Source organism: Ursus americanus, chromosome 37 (genome assembly GCF_024610735.1).
Source record: "Ursus americanus isolate L20-20 chromosome 37, mUrsAme1.1.p, whole genome shotgun sequence".
Classification (NCBI taxonomy): domain Eukaryota; kingdom Metazoa; phylum Chordata; class Mammalia; order Carnivora; family Ursidae; genus Ursus; species Ursus americanus.
The window spans coordinates 6,378,776-6,392,979 of record NC_142163.1 but is presented as its reverse complement, the minus strand read 5'-3'; positions in this window follow the sequence as shown (position 1 = coordinate 6,392,979).

Genomic DNA, 14,204 nt, shown 5'->3' with positions numbered 1-14,204 from the left:
CACACACACACCACACACACTCAATCCCATGATCTTTTTCTTATAGGCATACACAATGCTACGCCAAAACAGACACGCGCGCACACACACACACACACACACAGAAAGGGAAACATGCCACTCACACAAGGCATCGAGGAGAGTCATCCACACCAGGCCACACTCTCAAACTCGCAAATGTGTTCCCGACACCTCAAAATCACACAAAAAACACACACACAGGGTTTTTCTTGCTGGCATCCTCATAGTGTCACAGAAACACACGCACACACCCACACTCACACACACACACACACACTGGGTGTGTGACACTTATCCACGCTTCACACTGCCAGAAAATGTCACAAATGTGGTCACAAGAACATTCAAAAACAAAACAAACACAGACAAACACCCATTGACTTTTTCTGAAAGGCATACATAATGGGCCTCGCAAACACACACACACACACACACACACACACACACAGCACTCACACAAGGTCCCCAGCAGAGGCATCCACAATTAGCACTGCCATAGCAAACTCAGAAAGATGGTCAACACAACACACACACACACATAAAACACACACAAACACCCATGGTCTTTTGGTTACAGGCATTCACAATGGGCATCACACACACACAAAAACAAAAACATAGCACTCACACAAGGTATCTGGGTATGAAATCCATGCTTGGCACAGAACTTTCCATTCCCAAACATGTTCCCAACAACACAAAATTAAACAACAAATACACAGGGTTTTTTCTTACAAATATCCACCGAGGGTCACACACAAACAAACACATTCACAAACACAGCACGCAGACTACGTCTCCGGCAGACACATCCACACATGCACCACCATACAAACTCACAATCGAGGACCCTACAACACACACAAACACTCATGGTACTGTTCTTAAGGCATGCAAAATGGGCATCACCACATATTGCCACACACACACACACACACACACACACAAACATAGCACTGACACAAGGTCCCCGGCAGAGGAATCCACATTTGCACCCCTAAAGCAAAGTCAAACAGGTGGTTCCCACAGCCCACACAGAATCAAAAAGACAAACAAACACCCATGATCTTTTTTCCTACAAGCACACACAATGAGATACAAACACACAATCAGACACACACACACAGTAGATTGCAACACATGCATCCACAATGGGCACTGCCAGAGTAAACTCACAAATGTGGTCCCACAGCACATACATACACAACAGACACACACAAAAACCATCGTCTTTTTCTTACAGGCATCCACATAGGACCATACACAAAGACACACATCACACACACTCACACAAACCATTTACACTAGTCTGCAGCAGAGGCGTCACACTTGGCACTGCCATTGCAAACTCAAAAATCAGATCCCCACAACACACACAAACACAACAAACACACATAAGCACCCATGGTCTTTTCTTCTAGGTGTCCACCTAGGGCCTCACACACACACACACACACACACACGCACACACACAGACACACTAACTCACACAGGTTTACTGCAGAGGCTTCCACAAATGACCACGTCCTAAAAAACTCAAAAACATGGTCCACACAACACATTAGTACACAACAAAGACACACAAACTTACACTCCTTTACTTATATTCATACACCATGGGCCTCACACAAATACACACACACACACTCACACACACAGCACTCCCACGAGATTTCTGACAGAAGCGTCTACAATTGGACCCGCTCTAGCAAACTCACAAAGGTGGTCCCCACATCACACACATAGAGAAACACACACAAACACCCATGGTCTTTTTCTTACAGGCATCCACATAGGGCAGCCCCCTCCCACACACACAAACACACTATATCAAAGACAGAGACATCCACTCTTGGAATCGCCATAGCAAACTCAAAAACGTGGTCCGCACAACACACATGTACACAACAAAGACACAGAAACACCCACGGGTTGCTCTTACAGCACACACAATGAGTCTCACACAAACACACAGACACACAGTCAAGCAACCAACAAACACACTATATCAATGGAAGAGACATCCACACTTGACACTGCCATAGCAAAGTCACAAAGCTGGACCCTACAACACACACATACACAAACACAAACAAACACCCCTGCTCTTTCTCTTATAGGCATGCACAAGGGACCACACACACACACACACACACACACACACAGCACTCACACACTGTGTCGGGCAGAGCTGTCCACACTTGAACACGTCCTGACACACTCACAAACCTCGTACTCACAACAATAAGGACCAAACCAAGACACAGAAATTCATGTTTGTTTGCTTATACACATACACAACGGGCCTCACAAACACACACACACACACACTTCAACACACAACACACAACTAGATCAATGGCAGAGGCATCCACACTTGGCAGTGCCATAACAAACTCACAATGGTGGTCCCCACATCACACACATAGAAACAACCACACACAAACACCCATGGTCCTTTTCTGACAGACATCCACATAGGACCTCACACCCACACACACCACCACATACACTCACACACAAAGAACTCACACAAGGTCCCTGGCAGGGCCATCCACACTTGGATGGACCCTACCAAACTCAAATACATGAACCCCACAGCATACACTTACAACACAAACACACACAAACACCCATGGTCTTTTTTTCACACTCATACACAATGGGCCTCACACAAACACACACACATACACTCCGACACACAGCACACACACTAGGTCCGTGGCAGAGGCACCCACACTTGGAAACGCCATAGAAATCTCACAGCCGTGGTCCCGACACACACATACACCACACACACACACACACACACAAATCCCATGATCTTTTTCTTATAGGCATACACAATGGTACGCCAAAACAGTCACGCGTGCAGACACACACAAACACACACACACACACACACACACACACACACACAGAAAGGGAAACATGCCACTCACACAAGGCATCAAGGAGAGTCATCCACACCAGGCCACACTCTCAAACTCGCAAATGTGTTCCTGACACCTCAAAATCACACAAAAAACAATCACACACAGGGTTTTTCTTGCTGGCATCCTCATAGTGTCACACAAACACACGCACACACCCACACTCACACACTCACACACACACACACACTGGGTGTGCGAGACAGTCATCCACGCTTCACACTGCCAGAAAAAGTCACAAATGTGGTCACCAGAACATTCAAAAACAAAACAAACACACACAAACACCCATCGCCATTTTTTGAAAGGCATACATAATGGGCCTCGCAAAAACACACACACACACACACACACACACAGCACTCACACAAGGTCCCCAGCAGAGGCATCCACAATTGGCACTGCCACAGCAAACTCAGAAAGATGGTCAACACAACACACACACATACAACAAACACACAGAAACACCCATGGTCTTTTGGTTACAGGCATTCACAATGGGCATCACACAGACACAAAAACAAAAACATAGCACTCACACAAGGTATCTGGGTATGAAATCCATGCTTGGCACAGAACTTTCCATTCCCAAACATGTTCCCAACAACACAAAACTAAACAACAAATACACAGGGTTTTTTCTTACTAATATCCACCGAGGGTCACAAACAAACAAACACATTCACAAACACAGCACGCAGACTACGTCTCCGGCAGACACATCCACACATGCACCACCATACAAACTCACAATCGAGGACCCTACAACACACACAAACACTCATGGTACTGTTCTTAAGGCATGCAAAATGGGCATCACCACATATTGCCACACACACACACACACACACACAGACACACACAGACACACACACAAACATACCACTGACACAAGGTCCCCGGCAGAGGAATCCACATTTGCACCCCTAAAGCAAAGTCAAACAGGTGATTCCCACAGCCCACACAGAATCAAAAAGACAAACAAACACCCATGAACTTTTTTCCTACAAGCACACACAATGAGATACAAACACACAATCAGACACACACACACAGTAGCTTTGCAACACACGCATCCACAATGGGCACTGCCAGAGCAAACTCACAAATGTGGTCCCGCAGCACACACATACACAACACACACACACAAAAACCATCGTCTTTTTCTTACAGGCTTCCACATAGGACCATACACAAAGACACACATCACACACACTCACACAAACCATTTACACTAGTCTGCAGCAGAGGCGTCACACTTGGCACTGCCATTGCAAACTCAAAAATAAGATCCCCACAACACACACAAACACAACAAACACACATAAGCACCCATGGTCTTTTTCTTCTAGGTGTCCACCTAGGGCCTCACACACACACACACACACACACACACACACACACACACACACTAACTCACACAGGTCTACTGCAGAGGCTTCCACAAATGACCACGCCCTAAAAAACTCAAAACCATGGTCCACACAACACACTAGTACACAACAAAGACACACAACCTTACCCTCCTTTACTTATAGGCATACACCATGGGCCTCACACAAATACACACACACACACTCACACACACAGCACTCCCACGAGATTTCTGACAGAAGCGTCTACAATTGGACCCGCTCTAGCAAACTCACAAAGGTGGTCCCCACATCACATACATACAGAAACACACACAAACACCCATGGTCTTTTCCTTACAGGCATCCACATAGGGCATCACACACACACACACACACACACACACACACACACACACACACTATATCAAAGACAGAGACATCCACTCTTGGAATCGCCATAGCAAACTCAAAAACGTGGTCCGCACAACACACATGTACACAACAAAGACACAGAAACACCCACGGGTTGATCTTACAGCACACACAATGAGTCTCACACAAACACACAGACTCACAGTCAAGCAACCAACAAACACACTATATCAATGGAAGAGACATCCACACTTGACTCTGCAATAGCAAAGTCACAAAGCTGGACCCCACAACACACACATACACAAACACACACAAACACCCCTGCTCTTTCTCTTATAGGCATGCACAAGGGACCACACACACACACACACAGAACTCACACATTGTGTTGGGCAGAGCTGTCCACACTTGAACACGTCCTGACACACTCACAAACCTCGTACCCACAACAATCAGGACCACACCAAGACACAGAAATTCATGTTCGTTTGCTTATACACATACACAACGGGCCTCACCAAAACACAGACACACACACACTTCAACACACAACTAGATCAATGGCAGAGGCATCCACACTTGGCAGTGCCATAACAAACTCACAATGGTGGTCCCCACATCACACACATAGAAACAACCACACACAAACACCCATGGTCCTTTTCTGACAGACATCCACATAGGACCTCACACCCACACACACCCCCACATACACTCACACACAAAGAACTCACACAAGGTCCCTGGCAGGGCCATCCACACTTGGATGGACCCTACCAAACTCAAATACATGAACCCCACAGCATACACTTACAACACAAACACACACAAACACCCATGGTCTTTTTTTCACACTCATACACAATGGGCCTCACACAAACACACACACATACACTCCGACACACAGCACACACACTAGGTCCGTGGCAGAGGCACCCACACTTGGAAACGCCATAGAAATCTCACAGCCGTGGTCCCGACACACACATACACCACACACACACACACACACACACACACACACAAATCCCATGATCTTTTACTTATAGGCATACACAATTGTACGCCAAAACAGACACACGCACACACACAAAAACACACACACACAGAAAGGGAAACATGCCACTCACACAAGGCATCGAGGAGAGTCATCCACACCAGGCCACACTCTCTAACTCGCAAATGTGTTCCCGACACCTCAAAATCACACAAAAAACAAACACACACAGGGTTTTTCTTGCTGGCATCCTCATAGTGTCACACAAACACACGCACACACCCACACTCACACACTCACACACACACACACACACTGGGTGTGCGGGACAGTCATCCACGCATCACACTGCCAGAAAAAGTCACAAATGTGGTCAGCAGAACATTCAAAAACAAAACAAACACACACAAACACCCATCGCCGTTTTCTGAAAGGCATACACAATGGGCCTCGCAAAGACACACACACACACACACACACACACACACACACACACAGCACTCACACAAGGTCCCCAGCAGAGGCATCCACAATTGGCACTGCCATAGCAAACTCAGAAAGATGGTCAACACAACACACACACATACAACAAACACACAGAAACACCCATGGTCTTTTGGTTACAGGCATTCACAATGGGCATCACACACACACAAAAACAAAAACATAGCACTCACACAAGGTATCTGGGTATGAAATCCATGCTTGGCACAGAACTTTCCATTCCCAAACATGTTCCCAACAACACAAAATTAAACAACAAATACACAGGGTTTTTTCTTACAAATATCCACCGAGGGTCACACACAAACAAACACATTCACAAACACAGCACGCAGACTACGTCTCCGGCAGACACATCCACACATGCACCACCATACAAACTCACAATCGAGGACCCTACAACACACACAAACACTCATGGTACTCTTCTTAAGGCATGCAAAATGGGCATCACCACATATTGCCACACACACACACACACACACACAAACATAGCACTGACACAAGGTCCCCGGCAGAGGAATCCACATTTGCACCCCTAAAGCAAAGTCAAACAGGTGGTTCCCACAGCCCACACAGAATCAAAAAGACAAACAAACACCCATGATCTTTTTTCCTACAAGCACACACAATGAGATACAAACACACAATCAGACACACACACACAGTAGATTGCAACACATGCATCCACAATGGGCACTGCCAGAGTAAACTCACAAATGTGGTCCCACAGCACATACATACACAACAGACACACACAAAAACCATCGTCTTTTTCTTACAGGCATCCACATAGGACCATACACAAAGACACACATCACACACACTCACACAAACCATTTACACTAGTCTGCAGCAGAGGCGTCACACTTGGCACTGCCATTGCAAACTCAAAAATCAGATCCCCACAACACACACAAACACAACAAACACACATAAGCACCCATGGTCTTTTTCTTCTAGGTGTCCACCTAGGGCCTCACACACACACACACACACACACACACGCACACACACAGACACACTAACTCACACAGGTTTACTGCAGAGGCTTCCACAAATGACCACGTCCTAAAAAACTCAAAAACATGGTCCACACAACACATTAGTACACAACAAAGACACACAAACTTACACTCCTTTACTTATATTCATACACCATGGGCCTCACACAAATACACACACACACACTCACACACACAGCACTCCCACGAGATTTCTGACAGAAGCGTCTACAATTGGACCCGCTCTAGCAAACTCACAAAGGTGGTCCCCACATCACACACATACAGAAACACACACAAACACCCATGGTCTTTTTCTTACAGGCATCCACATAGGGCAGCCCCCTCCCACACACACAAACACACTATATCAAAGACAGAGACATCCACTCTTGGAATCGCCATAGCAAACTCAAAAACGTGGTCCGCACAACACACATGTACACAACAAAGACACAGAAACACCCACGGGTTGCTCTTACAGCACACACAATGAGTCTCACACAAACACACAGACACACAGTCAAGCAACCAACAAACACACTATATCAATGGAAGAGACATCCACACTTGACACTGCCATAGCAAAGTCACAAAGCTGGACCCTACAACACACACATACACAAACACAAACAAACACCCCTGCTCTTTCTCTTATAGGCATGCACAAGGGACCACACACACACACACACACACACACACACAGCACTCACACACTGTGTCGGGCAGAGCTGTCCACACTTGAACACGTCCTGACACACTCACAAACCTCGTACTCACAACAATAAGGACCAAACCAAGACACAGAAATTCATGTTTGTTTGCTTATACACATACACAACGGGCCTCACAGACACACACACACACACACTTCAACACACAACACACAACTAGATCAATGGCAGAGGCATCCACACTTGGCAGTGCCATAACAAACTCACAATGGTGGTCCCCACATCACACACATAGAAACAACCACACACAAACACCCATGGTCCTTTTCTGACAGACATCCACATAGGACCTCACACCCACACACACCCCCACATACACTCACACACAAAGAACTCACACAAGGTCCCTGGCAGGGCCATCCACACTTGGATGGACCCTACCAAACTCAAATACATGAACCCCACAGCATACACTTACAACACAAACACACACAAACACCCATGGTCTTTTTTTCACACTCATACACAATGGGCCTCACACAAACACACACACATACACTCCGACACACAGCACACACACTAGGTCCGTGGCAGAGGCACCCACACTTGGAAACGCCATAGAAATCTCACAGCCGTGGTCCCGACACACACATACACCACACACACACACACACACACAAATCCCATGATCTTTTTCTTATAGGCATACACAATGGTACGCCAAAACAGTCACGCGTGCAGACACACACAAACACACACACACACACACACACACACACACAGAAAGGGAAACATGCCACTCACACAAGGCATCAAGGAGAGTCATCCACACCAGGCCACACTCTCAAACTCGCAAATGTGTTCCTGACACCTCAAAATCACACAAAAAACAATCACACACAGGGTTTTTCTTGCTGGCATCCTCATAGTGTCACACAAACACACGCACACACCCACACTCACACACTCACACACACACACACTGGGTGTGCGAGACAGTCATCCACGCTTCACACTGCCAGAAAAAGTCACAAATGTGGTCACCAGAACATTCAAAAACAAAACAAACACACACAAACACCCATCGCCATTTTTTGAAAGGCATACATAATGGGCCTCGCAAAAACACACACACACACACACACACACACACAGCACTCACACAAGGTCCCCAGCAGAGGCATCCACAATTGGCACTGCCACAGCAAACTCAGAAAGATGGTCAACACAACACACACACATACAACAAACACACAGAAACACCCATGGTCTTTTGGTTACAGGCATTCACAATGGGCATCACACACACACAAAAACAAAAACATAGCACTCACACAAGGTATCTGGGTATGAAATCCATGCTTGGCACAGAACTTTCAATTCCCAAACATGTTCCCAACAACACAAAACTAAACAACAAATACACAGGGTTTTTTCTTACTAATATCCACCGAGGGTCACAAACAAACAAACACATTCACAAACACAGCACGCAGACTACGTCTCCGGCAGACACATCCACACATGCACCACCATACAAACTCACAATCGAGGACCCTACAACACACACAAACACTCATGGTACTGTTCTTAAGGCATGCAAAATGGGCATCACCACATATTGCCACACACACACACACACACAGACACACACAGACACACACACAAACATACCACTGACACAAGGTCCCCGGCAGAGGAATCCACATTTGCACCCCTAAAGCAAAGTCAAACAGGTGGTTCCCACAGCCCACACAGAATCAAAAAGACAAACAAACACCCATGAACTTTTTTCCTACAAGCACACACAATGAGATACAAACACACAATCAGACACACACACACAGTAGCTTTGCAACACACGCATCCACAATGAGCACTGCCAGAGCAAACTCACAAATGTGGTCCCGCAGCACACACATACACAACAGACACACACAAAAACCATCGTCTTTTTCTTACAGGCTTCCACATAGGACCATACACAAAGACACACATCACACACACTCACACAAACCATTTACACTAGTCTGCAGCAGAGGCGTCACACTTGGCACTGCCATTGCAAACTCAAAAATAAGATCCCCACAACACACACAAACACAACAAACACACATAAGCACCCATGGTCTTTTTCTTCTAGGTGTCCACCTAGGGCCTCACACACACACACACACACACACACACACACACACACAGACACACTAACTCACACAGGTCTACTGCAGAGGCTTCCACAAATGACCACGCCCTAAAAAACTCAAAACCATGGTCCACACAACACACTAGTACACAACAAAGACACACAACCTTACCCTCCTTTACTTATAGGCATACACCATGGGCCTCACACAAATACACACACACACACTCACACACACAGCACTCCCACGAGATTTCTGACAGAAGCGTCTACAATTGGACCCGCTCTAGCAAACTCACAAAGGTGGTCCCCACATCACATACATACAGAAACACACACAAACACCCATGGTCTTTTCCTTACAGGCATCCACATAGGGCATCACACACACACACACACACACACACACACACACACACTATATCAAAGACAGAGACATCCACTCTTGGAATCGCCATAGCAAACTCAAAAACGTGGTCCGCACAACACACATGTACACAACAAAGACACAGAAACACCCACGGGTTGATCTTACAGCACACACAATGAGTCTCACACAAACACACAGACTCACAGTCAAGCAACCAACAAACACACTATATCAATGGAAGAGACATCCACACTTGACTCTGCAATAGCAAAGTCACAAAGCTGGACCCCACAACACACACATACACAAACACACACAAACACCCCTGCTCTTTCTCTTATAGGCATGCACAAGGGACCACACACACACACACACAGAACTCACACATTGTGTTGGGCAGAGCTGTCCACACTTGAACACGTCCTGACACACTCACAAACCTCGTACCCACAACAATCAGGACCACACCAAGACACAGAAATTCATGTTCGTTTGCTTATACACATACACAACGGGCCTCACCAAAACACAGACACACACACACTTCAACACACAACTAGATCAATGGCAGAGGCATCCACACTTGGCAGTGCCATAACAAACTCACAATGGTGGTCCCCACATCACACACATAGAAACAACCACACACAAACACCCATGGTCCTTTTCTGACAGACATCCACATAGGACCTCACACCCACACACACCCCCACATACACTCACACACAAAGAACTCACACAAGGTCCCTGGCAGGGCCATCCACACTTGGATGGACCCTACCAAACTCAAATACATGAACCCCACAGCATACACTTACAACACAAACACACACAAACACCCATGGTCTTTTTTTCACACTCATACACAATGGGCCTCACACAAACACACACACATACACTCCGACACACAGCACACACACTAGGTCCGTGGCAGAGGCACCCACACTTGGAAACGCCATAGAAATCTCACAGCCGTGGTCCCGACACACACATACACCACACACACACACACACACACACACACACACAAATCCCATGATCTTTTACTTATAGGCATACACAATTGTACGCCAAAACAGACACACGCACACACACAAAAACACACACACACAGAAAGGGAAACATGCCACTCACACAAGGCATCGAGGAGAGTCATCCACACCAGGCCACACTCTCTAACTCGCAAATGTGTTCCCGACACCTCAAAATCACACAAAAAACAAACACACACAGGGTTTTTCTTGCTGGCATCCTCATAGTGTCACACAAACACACGCACACACCCACACTCACACACTCACACACACACACACACACTGGGTGTGCGGGACAGTCATCCACGCTTCACACTGCCAGAAAAAGTCACAAATGTGGTCACCAGAACACTCAAAAACAAAACAAACACACACAAACACCCATCGCCTTTTTGTGAAAGGCATACACAATGGGCCTCGCAAAGACACACACACACACACACACACAGCACTCACACAAGGTCCCCAGCAGAGGCATCCACAATTGGCACTGCCAGAGCAAACTCAGAAAGATGGTCAACACAACACACACACATACAACAAACACACAGAAACACCCATGGTCTTTTGGTTACAGGCATTCACAATGGGCATCACACACACACAAAAACAAAAACATAGCACTCACACAAGGTATCTGGGTATGAAATCCATGCTTGGCACAGAACTTTCCATTCCCAAACATGTTCCCAACAACACAAAATTAAACAACAAATACACAGGGTTTTTTCTTACAAATATCCACCGAGGGTCACACACAAACAAACACATTCACAAACACAGCACGCAGACTACGTCTCCGGCAGACACATCCACACATGCACCACCATACAAACTCACAATCGAGGACCCTACAACACACACAAACACTCATGGTACTCTTCTTAAGGCATGCAAAATGGGCATCACCACATATTGCCACACACACACACACACACACACACACAAACATAGCACTGACACAAGGTCCCCGGCAGAGGAATCCACATTTGCACCCCTAAAGCAAAGTCAAACAGGTGGTTCCCACAGCCCACACAGAATCAAAAAGACAAACAAACACCCATGATCTTTTTTCCTACAAGCACACACAATGAGATACAAACACACAATCAGACACACACACACAGTAGATTGCAACACATGCATCCACAATGGGCACTGCCAGAGTAAACTCACAAATGTGGTCCCACAGCACATACATACACAACAGACACACACAAAAACCATCGTCTTTTTCTTACAGGCATCCACATAGGACCATACACAAAGACACACATCACACACACTCACACAAACCATTTACACTAGTCTGCAGCAGAGGCGTCACACTTGGCACTGCCATTGCAAACTCAAAAATCAGATCCCCACAACACACACAAACACAACAAACACACATAAGCACCCATGGTCTTTTTCTTCTAGGTGTCCACCTAGGGCCTCACACACACACACACACACACACACACGCACACACACAGACACACTAACTCACACAGGTTTACTGCAGAGGCTTCCACAAATGACCACGTCCTAAAAAACTCAAAAACATGGTCCACACAACACATTAGTACACAACAAAGACACACAAACTTACACTCCTTTACTTATATTCATACACCATGGGCCTCACACAAATACACACACACACACTCACACACACAGCACTCCCACGAGATTTCTGACAGAAGCGTCTACAATTGGACCCGCTCTAGCAAACTCACAAAGGTGGTCCCCACATCACACACATAGAGAAACACACACAAACACCCATGGTCTTTTTCTTACAGGCATCCACATAGGGCAGCCCCCTCCCACACACACAAACACACTATATCAAAGACAGAGACATCCACTCTTGGAATCGCCATAGCAAACTCAAAAACGTGGTCCGCACAACACACATGTACACAACAAAGACACAGAAACACCCACGGGTTGCTCTTACAGCACACACAATGAGTCTCACACAAACACACAGACACACAGTCAAGCAACCAACAAACACACTATATCAATGGAAGAGACATCCACACTTGACACTGCCATAGCAAAGTCACAAAGCTGGACCCTACAACACACACATACACAAACACAAACAAACACCCCTGCTCTTTCTCTTATAGGCATGCACAAGGGACCACACACACACACACACACACACACACACAGCACTCACACACTGTGTCGGGCAGAGCTGTCCACACTTGAACACGTCCTGACACACTCACAAACCTCGTACTCACAACAATAAGGACCAAACCAAGACACAGAAATTCATGTTTGTTTGCTTATACACATACACAACGGGCCTCACAGACACACACACACACACACTTCAACACACAACACACAACTAGATCAATGGCAGAGGCATCCACACTTGGCAGTGCCATAACAAACTCACAATGGTGGTCCCCACATCACACACATAGAAACAACCACACACAAACACCCATGGTCCTTTTCTGACAGACATCCACATAGGACCTCACACCCACACACACCCCCACATACACTCACACACAAAGAACTCACACAAGGTCCCTGGCAGGGCCATCCACACTTGGATGGACCCTACCAAACTCAAATACATGAACCCCACAGCATACACTTACAACACAAACACACACAAACACCCATGGTCTTTTTTTCACACTCATACACAATGGGCCTCACACAAACACACACACATACACTCCGACACACAGCACACACACTAGGTCCGTGGCAGAGGCACCCACACTTGGAAACGCCATAGAAATCTCACAGCCGTGGTCCCGACACACACATACAC